Genomic DNA, 14,126 nt, shown 5'->3' with positions numbered 1-14,126 from the left:
TGCAACCATTCTCTGTCCCTTTTCACTCCTGTGGGGAGGAAATAGAGCTGGGAAGAAGGGAGGGGCGAGAGGAAGGTGTTTTTAAGATCTGCTTTGTTTCTCATTACCCTACTCTGATGGGATTGGTAATGAATTAAATTAATTTTTTCCCCAGATCGAATCTGTTTTGCCTGTGACCATAACTGGTCAACGGTTCAATGTCCACGTGGAGGCCAGTGACGAGTGGTGTTCCTCAGGGGTCGGTACTGGGACCAGCACTATTTAACATCTTTGTTGGCGAGATGGACAGTGGGATCTAGTGCACCCTCAGCAAGTTTGCAGATGACACCAAGTTGTGTGGTGTTGTGGACACGCTGGAGGGAAGGGATGCCATCCAGAGGGACCTTGACAGGCTGGAGAGATGGGCCTGTGAGAACCTCATGAAGTTCAACAAGGCCAAGTGCAAGGTCCTGCACGTGGATTGGGGCAATCCCAAGCACAAGTACAGGCTGGGCGGAGAATGGATTGAGAGCAGCCCTGAGGAAACGGTCTTGGGAGTGCTGGTGGATGAGAAGCTCAACACGAGCCGGCAATGTGCGCTGGCAGGCCAGAAAGCCAACTGTATCCTAGGCTGTATCAAAAGGAGTGTGGCCAGCAGGTCGAGGGAGGTGATTCTGCCCCTCTACTCTGCTCTTGTGAGACCCCACCTGGAATACTGTGTTCAGCTCTGGAGTCCCCAACACAAGAAGGACATGGAGCTACTGGAACGAGTCCAGAGGAGGGCCACGAAGATGATCCGAGGGCTGGAGCACCTCTGCTATGAAGACAGGCTCAGAGAGTTGGGGCTGTTCAGCCTGGAGAAGAGAAGGCTCCGGGGTGATCTTATAGCAGCTTTTCAGTACCTAAAGGAGGCCTACAGGAAAGCTGGAGAGAGACTTTTTACAAGGGCGTGTAGTGATAGGACAAGGGGCAATGGATTTAAACTGAAAGAGGGCAGATTTAGGTTAGATATAAGAAAGAAATTCTTTACATTGAGGGTGGTGAGGTACTGGAATAGGTTGCCCAGAGAAGTTGTGGGTGCCCCATCCCTGGAAGCGTTCAAGGCCAGGTTGGATGAGGCTTTGGGCAACCTGGTGTAGTGGAGGATTTTCCTGCCCATGGCAGGGGTGTTGGAACTAGATGATCTTTGAGGTCCCTTCCAACCCTAACCATTCTATGATTCTATGATGAGTGATCTCTCTCCGTCCTTATCTTGGCCTTCGAACCTTTCATTCTATTTTCTCCTCCCTATCCCACTGGGGAGGAGGAGTAAGCGAGCGGCCGTGTGGTGCTTAGTTGCCAGCTGGGCCTAAACCATGACAATAGTGTAAGCGCCATGTATTCAGCGTCTTAAATTGGGAGTGAGCTGTTAGAAGAGTAAGAACAAAGTCTCAGAGTCTTGAGTGCAGTTAGTGTTGCTCATTCAGGATTGCAGTGTCGGAACTTAAGTGTTTTGGAATCGTTTGCTGGGACAGGACAGGCGTTGGTCACCAAGTGGTGAACAATTACACTGTGTGTCACTTGTTTATATGTATTATTATCATTATACATATATGTATTTGTATATTGTTCTTATCATTATTATTTTTAAATTTATTATTATTAAATTGTTCTTACCTCAATCCACGACCCTCCTTCCCTTTTCCCCTTTAATTCTCTTCCCTATCCCTTGAGGGTGGGAGAGGGTGAGTGAGCAGCTGTGTGACGTTTAGTTTTAGACTGGTCTAAACCATGAAAACCAGCAAATAAAAGTTTGTAACAGCGTTGCTCTGGTCGGGGCCTAAGACAGATGGAGACCTTCCTTTTGAGTCACAGCATGTGCTACACACAAGTGTACAAGCAGAAACGGAAAGCTCTCAGTTTTTCTCTTTCGTGGGTCAGCAATTGTTGGAGAGTTACTGAAATTATGGTGTGGGAAACATGCAGCATAAAATAGTACTGTGTGAGGAAGCTTAGACACCTTGACAACTACCACCTTCAAACTGTGCAAGCTTTACAGTCCATTTTTGATTAAAATCAGCAATTGACTTTTAGTTCAAGTGCCAGGCTGTGCGGAGCCAGTCCAGTTCAAAGCAGAGTCTTTCAAATGGCACCTTCCTGAGATCATCAGCTTGTGCTTTCCGTTTGCTGGCAGCTATGGCCACATGAACTGCAAGGAGTACTCAATTATTTTGCTTCAGAGTAAACGGCTTGCTATAATGGTCAGGAAAGAACCCATCTTAACCCTCCCTACTGGTCATTTTTGCACGTTGCATGAGTAACAATTTTTGTTCCCTTGTTTCTGTGGTATTGAGTATTTACTGACCACAGCTGTGGGTGACTTGGTTTGAAAAGCCAAATCCTTAGCTTGCAATGAAGGAAGCTTTCCTCTTTTTATACCTGTTAAGAGCTTAGTCCTATATCTCTGTCACAGTTATTTTTTTTTTTGTGCATGGTTAGAAGCAGAGTACTGCATAGTGAAAGATGTTTTACGGGAACACAAAAACCTGATGTTGGAGGTAGTGCTGGGCAAGAGTTTCTCTGACCACAAACTGTAAAGAGTCATCAAATGCTGTACTTCTGCCTACAAAGTGCTTACCACAGGGACTAAATAAAAAATCACCCAAACCCTCCTTCCAGATCAGTTTGTGAGTAGTTTTGTTGGCTGTGTTAAATGCCTTCTGAAGCACAGTATGGTTTAAGCAGTATGTAGAAAAGGCTTTGGAAATAGTTTAGTTCACTAGAAAGGCAAAGTAGCATCAATAAACTGGAAAGTTATTCTTCAGTGTGTAGGGGGAAGAAGGCAGTTCCATTGTTGTTCCCTACAGCATCTTGCTACTGCACTGCCCATCTAGTGCTGGTGCATTAAGGTCTGTGCAGAGCTATCCAGTCAGAATGGTTCTGGCTACTTAATATCTGCTCAACCGAGTGAAAGGACAGCATGTTCGCTTCCCAGGTGAACAGTCCTTGTTACAGCAACAGTTATATCATGAATTGAAGTGGAGCCTGGATGTCCTCAGAGGAGGGAGTTTGATATATCATGTCTCTGACTTCATTTATGTGCTTTCATAATATTTCAGGTATCACAGATGGCAAGGAAAACACTGTGTTTTTTTTTCTCCAAGTGAGTCCTGCAAGACTGCTGATTGAGAGCTCGGGGGTGTGGATGATTACCTCACCCCAGGTATTCTGTTTCTAGCCTGGTTTATAAGGAGGTGTATTTGTTTAGCAGATTATCTGTTTTTTGTTTTTTTTTTTCCCCTGTGCGTAATTGTAGGTCATTTTGACCAAATGATAAGGTTGAACATGATAAAGTTACAGGGTGGTGATCAGAATGATTCTCCGGAGAAAAATCTCTTCAGCCATCAAATCAATTTAGTCCTGCAACATATGTTAAGACCAACATATAAATCAACACAGTGGATGATTTATTTCTCTGAATTTTGAAAGCACAACTGGACACTTACCACCCCTCCACCCACTGCAGAGGCTATGACTTGTGCCTGCGTGCTGCTGAAGCACAATATGACTTACCGAGTTGCAGACTACTGGTACACCAGACCCTTGACCTGTAGAATCATCATCTCTCTCAGATCTGCGAAATCTTTTGTGTTCTTCAAAAGACACACATACAAATACCTTGACTTTTTGTCTCCTTGATATGAATTTGGAAACGTCCATAATCAACTGTGGTTGCTGCCATTCCCCCTATCTGCCATATTGAGCACTTTGATCCAAGCCGTGGGAAACGAAGATTTCTTCTGTTGTTTCAAACACTTAGCTTCTCTGATAACCATGCAGAGATGTAGTTTGAAGTTGATGGATTGTGTCCTGTAGCTGTGGGAGCTCCATTTCAGGACGAGGGTTTAGATCTATGCTATAAATAATTGAAAGATACTCACAATTAAATTATCGTGCTTTTTTTGGTATTCCTCTATCTGCAGATAGCTATGCATTTTGTCTTGGTCAGCCCTGCTTTATATAGACAAATCCTGTCTCTCTTCCTTAATACTGAAGCTACTTTCACTGTCCTCGTACTGGGGTGTTTAGTGCCCATAGCAATCCCACTCGGTTTTGAGCTATTAGCAGTCAGTTTGAAGGGCTGCGTAGGTGAGGCTTGACCTCAGCTACTGAATCCCACATGATTTTAGGCAAATTTTGTCTCTCAGCAACATGGAGTTAGGGGGAACTTTTTGTAACTGAAAATCACCATGCCCATGTTGAGAATTACCAGTGTTTGTTAGAAAGGGTGTGGCACACCAATGGAAGATACTGTAGCCTCCTTGCAGATACTTGCTTTGGAAAACATCTCTGAAATCCTGAGCTGCTCAGGACAGTTGCTGAGGCTCTGTGTCACCAAGCTGCCACTGCCCATGTTAACTTGCGCTTTGGTGGGAGAAGCCAGACTAAGGCTAAAGGGTCTGAATGGATGTCAGCTGACCTTACATCTGGTTATCAGTATCTATACTTGCAGAAAGTCCTTTTTTCTCCATGGAGTGTTAGTTGTCTCTGCCAGTAGAGCATACATAACATGACTCTGCTTTTGTATTTCTGTTTCTTTGCATGCCTTTCCTGAACAAGAAAATAAGTGGTTTTAATTGAAATGTCACTAAAATGGAACATATAATTTAGACTTTTTTCTTAAATCAGAACACATACATGGTTTCCTAAACAGATTTAGACCAAAAAACCCCCTGAGTTTGGCCACTGCGTGCAGAGTAGGATGCTTGAAGTTCTAAGGGATAAACTGCTGGCTTCTAGCAGATAAGACGTATTGCCTTGTACAGAAAGACCTGGTTTCTCTTTGATCTGTGCACAAAAGAGAAGAGTAAGGCCCTGACATGAGATCTGAGACCACATTTTTGCGTGTGCATGTTTTGCTGTTCCCTATCACTCACATGACCTGACTGGCATTTTTTCAACAGACTTCAGTGGACTTAGTTTTAGGCATTTGTATGAGAATTGTGTGGATGTTCTGAGAGTGTAGGAGTGAGCAAGAAATCATATTTTGACTCTCTCACTGTATACTCAATTGTGCCAGTGCTTTTAAAAGCCAGAATGTAGATTTAGGAGTGAATTAAGCTGAACAGAACAAAGAGATTTGTGAAGTTTAACCATAGTTTAATAAGGAGTTCTTACTGTCTGTCAAAGGAGAGTGTTCAGAGTGTAAAAGTGTAATCTTAGCTCTGTTGAATTCAGTATCAGAGCTCCCACTGACTTCAGCATAGTCAAAATTTCATCTCCAGAAATGGATTTGGAGTCAGAAATGTAACAAGCTGGAGGAGACAAATGTGTATTATCATAGAACCATAGAATGGTTTGAATGGTTTGAGACTTCAAAGATCATCTATTTCTAACCTCCCTGCTGTGCGCTGAGACACCCTCCACTACACCAGGTTGTCCAAAGCCACATACAACCTGGCCTTGAACACTTCCAGGGATGGGGCACCCACAACTTCTCTGGGCAACTTGTTCCAGTGCCTCAGCACCCTCAATGTAAAAAATTTCTTCCTTATATCTAATCTAAATCTGCCCTCTTTCAGTTTAAATCCATTGCCCCTTGTCCTATCACTACACACCCTTGTAAAAAGTCCCTCTCCAGCTTTCCTGTAGGCCCCTTTTAGGTACTGGAAGGCTGCTATAAGATCACCCCGGAGCCTTCTCTTCTCCAGGCTGAAGAACCCCAACTCTCTCAGCCTGTCTTCATAGCAGAGGTGTTCCAGCCCTCGGATCATCTTCACGGCCCTCCTCTGGACCCGCTCCAAAAGTTCCATGTCCTTCTTGTGTTGGGGACTCCAGAGCTGAATGCAGTATTCCAGGTGGGGTCTCACAAGAGCAGAGTAGAGGGGCAGAATCACCTCCCTCGACCTGCTGGCCACACTTCTTTGGGTGCAGCCCAGGACACGGTTGGCTTTCTGGGCTGTAAGTGCACATTGCCGGCTCGTGTTGAGCTTCTCATCAACCAGCACTCCCAAGTCCTTCTCCTCTGAGCTGCTCTCCATCCATTCTCCACCCAACCTGTCCTTGCTTCCACCCTCTCTAGGCTTCCTTTATGTGTTCGAGTTGATCCAGGTGCTCCTTGTTCATCCCTGCAGTCTGCCTGGCATTCCTGCCTGACTTTCTCTTTTTTGGGATGCATCACGCCTGAGCTTGGAGGAGGTGATCCTTTAATATTATCCAGTTTTCTTGGGCCTCTCTTCCCTCCAGGGCTTCATCCCATGATACTCTACCAAACAGATTCCTGAAGAGGCCAAAGTCTGCTCTCCTGAAATCCAGCATAGTGAGCTTGCTGGGTGCTGTCCTTGCCTCCCTAAGAATCTTGAACTCCAGAAACTTGATCTGAGTAATCACCGTGTAATTTAATTTGTATCTCTTTCTTCAAGGCCATTAAATTTTTGCTCCTTTTAGCTGCCTTCTGTATATTTTTTTTAAAGGAATGAAGGATAGCAGTTCTTTGTTGCAGCAAATGCTGCAATAAGCATGCTACAAAAGTGTAACAACTATGCACTGTTGTGGTGAGGACTCTGTCCACAGAGACTGAAAGATGTTGGCAGAAGCAGGGTTACTGAGCTGGTTCTGTTGCTACTCCTACCGCAGTAAGTAAGCCAAACCACCCAGTCCGCCAGCACGGTAACCATTTACAAGAACGATGATTGTTAACAGCAGCTGGTGAAACAAGGCATGTGCAGCCATAAAGGCTTTGCTTTATTAGTGGTAGAAGGATGTAGCAGGTCACAAGGGCTTCATAACTGAAGGCAGAGGCTGTTTGTGTACTTACAAGGAATGTGGTTTAGTGACTGCGCTTGCACGTGCGCTAGCCACAGCTCAGACTGGTAAAAGCCTGTGGATCCGGCAGAGAACTGGAAGAACTTGAGTGTGTAACAAAAAAAAACAGCATTCAAAGGGACTGTCTGAACTGCATGCTTCACTGTGATCTGTCACTCAGTCAGGCTTCAGCCTCAGTAGTTGCCTGAGCTAAAGGGAGTTCCTCACCTGCTTTAAAGGTTTGGGAGGTCTGAAATGATCATGGCAAACACTGTGATTCACTGAAGTGGCTGTGGCTGGAAAAGCATTGCCACAGGTTTCTTATCCTGTCTGTCTCATCCCCTGCCTTCCACGCAGACCTTTCCTTATGCTGTCCTCTTCCTTGCGCTGCGTGGCCACGGAAAGGATCAAAGACATTGATTGGCATGAAAAATCGGTCATTTATTTAATTATTGCAGTTTGTCTTAATCTAATACAGCTACCTGCAAGAGGTTATATAAACAACTGGACCAGGTGTCACAGGGGAGACGTCAAGATGGCAGGAACATGAAAGGGGAGGAGGTGAGGCAGGACTGACTTTTCATAGATTTCATAGATTTCTAGATTGGAAAAGACCTTAGAGATCATCGAGTCCAACCGTCCCTAATCCCCATTAAATCATATCGTTAAACCTTTTCAGAAAAGGATAGTAGCCATTCATACCCATGCATAACTATCAGTCTGTAGAAGGTCAAGACCTCAAATTCCTGGATGATAGAGGAACAGAAGCTGAACTTCAGTGTAATGTAAGCCATGCATTTTTTTCAGTGTCTTTGCTGTAGTTCTGAGAGATACCTATTTCAGTTTACCTTAAACTATATGCTACAATAAGACCATGTTCCTGGGATTGCCATGGATGCTGTTACAATATAATTTTGCAGTGAAGAAGTGCGTGGCAGGGTATGGTCATTATCTTCATGGTGACCAGTGTACCTTTCTAGAACTTCAGATGAGGTCTAATTACATTTAATACTTGTAAAAGGCACTTGAGTGATACTGCTTGAGAGGTCAGTCCTCTTATAAAACACAAGCATTTATCCTCATGATGAAAAACATGCTTCTTTTGGGTTAATAAACAGCACTTATTACCTAAGATTTGAGCAGTCATATCTGGTTCTGCTGCTGTCAAACAGCTGACGTACTTCATCATAGAAATGACTAATGTATAAGTCAACTTCTAATTGTTTTGTACAAACAATTTTCCTAAAAGGGAAGAGGGACTTCTTTTTGTAGTCTGTAAAGAAGGAAAATTTGTTGAAAGACTTGAAATTAAATGGTTGTAAACAAAGCATTGGGATACGAAAATGCAATAGTTCTATCTAACATTGCCTCTGAAATATGCTCATGATGAATGGCAAGGGCTGCAAACATCATGTTTTGTCCTGATGCCTGCCCAAGCCCTTGCTGCTCAGTCACAACAGAGGGACTGACCTTGTTCTTTAGCCGTTTATTATTTTTAAAGTTTGTATCTGTGAAAATCTCTGTATTTTGGCAGAATCATAAAGCATCATTTTACTTCCTTTGCCAAATGTTGCTATAATATTAACATAGGTTAGAGATTTTCAGGCAGAACCTGATCCGATTTAGTTATTGTTTGTCACGTTACGTAACTACATAGATAGACACTTAGCCATTGTGTTTTACTTTCCCTTTCCAGTCTTTCACTGTAGAAATGGGGTAGAGTAGTTATTAGTCTAAACAAGAAAAGAATCAAAGGTTGTTTATGCTGTTTTCTGTGATATTTTACAGTTGTGGCTTTTATTAGTCTCATGAAATCACTTGCTCCTTTTCTTTTCCCATGCACAGACAAAACAAAGGCTAGTTATCGCCTGTCAAATGAATGGGTGTTGCTATACATGGGAAGTGTTTCTGACTGCGGGAAGGCTTCCTTCCAGTCAGAACTTTCCACTTGGGTACCTTGAGGCTGCAGTGTTGTTATTGTGATTATCACATACAGATTAGTGTGAGGTAATGCTGGTAGCTTTAGAGGAAAAGAAAGAACTTGGAGAAAGTCTAGGAATCTTTTCTTGGGGAGTACTTTGAGCCAAATTCTATTTTTTTCCCTAAAATTTCTGGGACTTCTACCACAATAACCAGAAGCAAACTCATGTCCTGAAGCATCAGTAAGATTCCTTTCACTGAATGCTACCATTTACTATTGTTAGTTTGGGTATTAATTGACATGATCTAGATTTTCACATAAATAACACAGCAACCATGGACAAAGGCTGCAGCAGGACATTGTTGTCCTTAATAGTGATCATTCTACTTGAAAACTTTCACTGGAAAAGCCATGGAAAATCTATCCAAGCTAGCACCTGGGAAAATGAGACATTGTTTACACATACCTGTGTTTTCTTCTTCTGATTCTTACAGTAATTGTCAGACGTGCTTACCTCTGGGATCTTAGTTTTTATGAAATTTGCAAGATTGGTGAGGATAGGATCATAGAATCATAGAATGGCATAGGCTGGAAGGGACCTCAGAGATCATCTAAAATGATGAAAGGTAGGAAAAGATATGCTGACCTTCAGAACCTGGCTCTTGTGTTTGTGTATGCTGTTTTTAAGAGACTTTTTCTCAGTAACCTAAATTTGCTTTGATCCTTTTCCTTTACCTTTCAACTCTAGCACAACCATGATGTAAATCTTAATCTCCTTGTGTACATTATAGGTTAGTAAGGGAAGGGGTTTTTGTCCATGAAGAATGTCTTCTCAAATCATGAAGTTTTCACTATGAATACAAATAATTGCACAACATTTTTTTCCGTGTGATTTCAGATAGAACTTAGCTGAACTGCACAAATTTAAGTACGTAAATAGGAGACATGCAATATTATTGTTCCTCTTCACTTGGCTGATTTTTACTTTGCAAATAGGAAAGGTGTTTTCAGATTTTGGTACAGGCCTTTCCTCACTGAATAATTCTTTGTACTTCAGTGTGTTACATAGAGAACATGTTTGTCATATAGTATAGTACCGGCTCTCAAACAAGAGCCTGGAAATAGAGAAAGTGTACGTTTGCACAATCAAAGAAGCATGGTATGTGTATGTGCCTGCATATAATGTATTTGCTGCCCCAGTTGTCTGATGGAGCCATAGTAAAATGGCCCCCTGTATGGATATATGGATAGTGGAGTACAAAGCCAAACATGCAAAGTCTACAAAATGTCTAACCTCAATGACATTTGGATCAAATGTGTGCTTTCCTACAGGCTTCGGCTGGCTTTGGATCAGACTATGCAGGTGCTCAAAATGGAGATTTATATTTTGGAAAGAAAAATATGAAAATCAGCTGATGCAGAGTTGATTTTCAGACAGTGTTTTGCTGGATAGCTTACTGTGTGTTTGATGCTGGAGAAGTCATGTCTCTTCATTTTCTTGATTAGTAAAATGGGAATTACACCAGCTACCTTCCCAGTAGTGCTCTAAAGCTTGCATAATGCTCACTAGAATGCTCTGATGAAAGGTGTGTGTTTATAAACAGTGTAGCATTTAACATTTTTCTTACCTGTGATTTAATAGAAAGTATATGACGAAATGATACAGTATGTTTTTACCTCAGCAGTGACTCAGACACAATGGTGATCACAGTGTATGATTTGTTGTGGGTGGGGTTTTTTTGTGGTATCTGCATGGGTAGGACTGGTTTGTTATTTCCATATGTTGACTTGGTATAGCTGATATTTACACTGAGTTGCTGTGGCTATATGTGCATGTTCCCTACATAAGGCTGGGGACAGCATTGATTGCTGCAGTGCTGACGGATGGAGCTTGTGAAGGTCTAATTCTCTCCTCTGAGATAAGCCCCAAATCTGAGGTTACCATCCTCAGTCATGGCTCTGCCAGCAAGGGAATTCACCCAATTGCATTCTTCATGCCATGGAGTAGTCCCTCAGGAAAACCTGTTGGTGACTGTCACACGTCTTCAGAAATACATTGCTCTCAAAAAAAGGAAGCGAAACTGAAACATTGGAAGGAGTTGTCTCCCTGAGCTGCCCATACCAAGACAGACATATATTAAGTGCCTAGTTCAGAAGAGCATTCAGGACACTGGCTCTGTATACCATCAAACCAAACACCATGAGCCACAATGCCGTTCTTTATTGCCCCGTTGTATAGCCAGGACCTGTCATAAAGGATCAGAAGCTGGTTTCTATTGCCTTTGACACAGATGTACGTCATGTTCTGCTGCCGTTACTGTGATATGAGAGGAGACTGCAAAATATCTGTTATCAATAGTCAAATTTAATTTTTTGTGGAAAGAGGGTGGGTGCTACTGTAGCACAAATTTCAAGGAGTTATGATCCAATCTAACAAATACCACAACATTATTCACAGTGTTTCATCTCTGAAGTAACTCTCCCAAGACCAATTGAGATAATGAAACTGAGAGTGTTTCTCGTTCTCACCAGATGAAAGTTGTCATGGAAGTGAAAGTGGTGGCTGGCAAGCCAAGTTACATTCTCAGTGCTTTAAAAAACAGGAGGATTTGGTCACCATTTGTTGTTGAGATTATGCAATGAGTTTTCCTTTCTCTAACACTATGCAATTTTGAAGCAATAGCTTTGCTTTGTAAGTCCAACACTACAAAGTTTTAATTGACAGTATGTGATCTGGGATGGAATGACAAACCTCTCATAACTGATTGTTGATTCAAACACAGTGCAGCAACATGTTGGAAGTTTAATGGTGAGTGAGTTCCTGCAATGGCTTAGTGATTCAGTCCAAAGCAGATGAGTGGCCATCCTACCATTAAATACCGCCACTTTATTGCCTAAGCAGTAAAGAAGCTTTTAGAGCCCACAAACACTGGCTAGAGCTTTCCCATTAGCTTCAGCTTCTGAAGGATCCAAACCTAAAGTGTTTGTGTTTAATCTCTGCTGAAAATCAGGTGAGTGTGTTCTTTTTTCTTTTGTGAGTAAAGGGAAAGCTTCTTTATTCAAGAGGAGCAATGATGATGCTGTTTGTAACTGTCTAGAAAAGCCTAACTGAACTGGTTGTTTGAGTAGAGAGGAGTAAGGGCAGCTGTGTTTCAGAAATGAGAGAGTGAGTCTCAAAATTCTTATTTATTTCTTTGTTCATTTCTGTTAGCTTTTGAGTGAATACACGGGTTAATTAGATAGCAAATACCCTCAGGAAGCAGGATGCAAAAAAATGTTTCAGAGAGCTGATTCATCTCAGTGTTTCTGTGAAATTCAGGTCAAACACTTTCTGTTTTGTATTCTTGCACATGAAAAGGCATGAGAAAGCAAGTCTATCCATCCTGACTTTGCACAGCTTTCAGTCACATTGTCAGAGAGAGAAAAAAAATCAGCTTTTAGCAGAGGTAAGTTTGTAAGAGAACTTTAACAGTGAATTTTACTTCTATGGTCCAGCTTTTCAAAGACAGTATGTAGTTTTGTATTGTGTAAAGTGATAGAAAGATGAAAGAGGAAGAACCTTAGCTTTTTGTCCTGGTTTCAGCTGGGATAAAGTTAGTTTTCTTAGTATCTAGAACAGTACCGTGGTTTGGAGTTAGCATGGGATTTGTTAGGAGAAGAATGTTGATAGCACACTCATGTTTGTCATTGGTGCTGAGACATCAAGAACTTTTCAGCTTCCCATGTTTTACCAGTGTGCAGGAGCACAACAGGCTGGGGTGGAGCATGGCCGGGACAAAGGACCCACAACTCCTAGTTTATGATTCGAATTTAGGATGGAAGGCCAAATTGGCCAATGGAACATTCCATATCGTGTAGTGTCATGTGCAGTATATAGATGAGGATTGGCCAGGAAGTTTCTCTCTCTGGCCTTCTTTGGATCTCTCTTCGGGGCTCTCGCTCTTCGAGGATTGCGGTTTAGGGACTTCTTTGTTTCAGGATCACTAGTCAGGATGAGTCAGGCGTTGGTCAGTGGGTGGTGAGCAATTACGCTGTGCATCACTCGTTTGTATATATTATTATTGTTTTGTATATTATCATATATTATTAACTTTTTATTATTATTGCTTTAAATTTTATTTTATGTTAGTTATTAAATTGTTGCTATCTCGACCCACAAGTCTCCTTCCCTTTTCCCCCTCTTCCCCATCCCCCAGAGGTGGAGTAGAGTAAGTGAGCCAGTGCCTGGTGTTTAGTGGCCAGCCAGATTAAACCAGGACATTCTTATTGCAAGATGCTGAACAGAAGGCTCTCCAGATAGGAAATGTATAGAAAATTCTTGTGTATTCTGATTCTGCTTTGGTGAGTTAAAGAACAGTTTCAGCTGGCTGCATAGTAATGTTTTGGATTAGTCTTTGGGTTGAATTTGACCATGGTTTATGTGTGCTTCCACAGACAGTTTCAACATGTGACTCCTGGTACACAGAAGACTTGAGATAATGAGTTGTTTGCTGAATGTTTGTTTGCTTTTTCTCTGTATTAATTGGTTTAATGCAGAGTTACCAAATGTATGAGGAGGAGTGGGAAAGAGTATGTGTTTAACATGATTAATTATGTTGACATATTCAGTAGAAAATAACTTATAAAATATGATGTCTTCTGTTTTTCTTGGAAAAGTTTTAACAGTAGTGAGTATTGTGCTTCAAAATGTGTCTTTTGAAGATGAGTTCTATTTGGTGATCAGCTTGTTGTTTTAAGTAAAAACTCCTGTCATGTTCTAGAGAATTATTCACAGGTGAGGAAGGGAGTCAAAGTAGCCACATGAGAGAGATAGGTATATTAAAGTGGGAAAAAAGTAGTTACCTGCGCTTTAAAACTCTGGAGCTAACATCCTTATTATTGCAAACTGGGACGCTGGCTCCATGCCATCGCAAAGTGTGTCAGTCACAAGCTCAGTCTGTGCTGCAGTACTCACCTGTTCTTTGAAAGGCTTTTAAATAAACAGCTGACTGCCACAGAGCATTTGAGAGCTGGAGGTTATGGGTCTTAGTGACAAACAACAAACCATAGGGCAAAGTTGTCTCTTCAAAAGAGCCTGCGTTTCCTGCCAACGGCGCTGAACTGAATCATTCCAAGGCTAGCTTTGCTTAAAGTCTTCTTTCCCCAACCTTTGTCAGGTTTCAGGATCTCTGGGTTTGAACATTCAGGATCTCTATTGAACATTACTCCAAGGGGCATGTCAGATCCAACAACAGTCTCCCTGGAGTTCATCCCTGAATCATATTTTGCTGGCACAGAAAGAATGACTGTTTATAAACTCCTGGTTGGAGTATCCCTCCATCATGCAGCCAGCAAAAGAAAACACAAGCACTTCTCTGCAGGTTTTGTTTAGCTGCTGCTTGCTGGCAAATGGGCTGGATGCTAATCTTTCAGCTATTTAGAGAGCATTTTTTATGGCATTTAT

The sequence above is a fragment of the Tauraco erythrolophus genome, chromosome Z (assembly GCF_009769465.1).
Source record: "Tauraco erythrolophus isolate bTauEry1 chromosome Z, bTauEry1.pri, whole genome shotgun sequence".
NCBI classification, from domain to species: Eukaryota; Metazoa; Chordata; class Aves; order Musophagiformes; family Musophagidae; genus Tauraco; species Tauraco erythrolophus.
Note: the sequence above shows the minus strand (reverse complement) of the source record.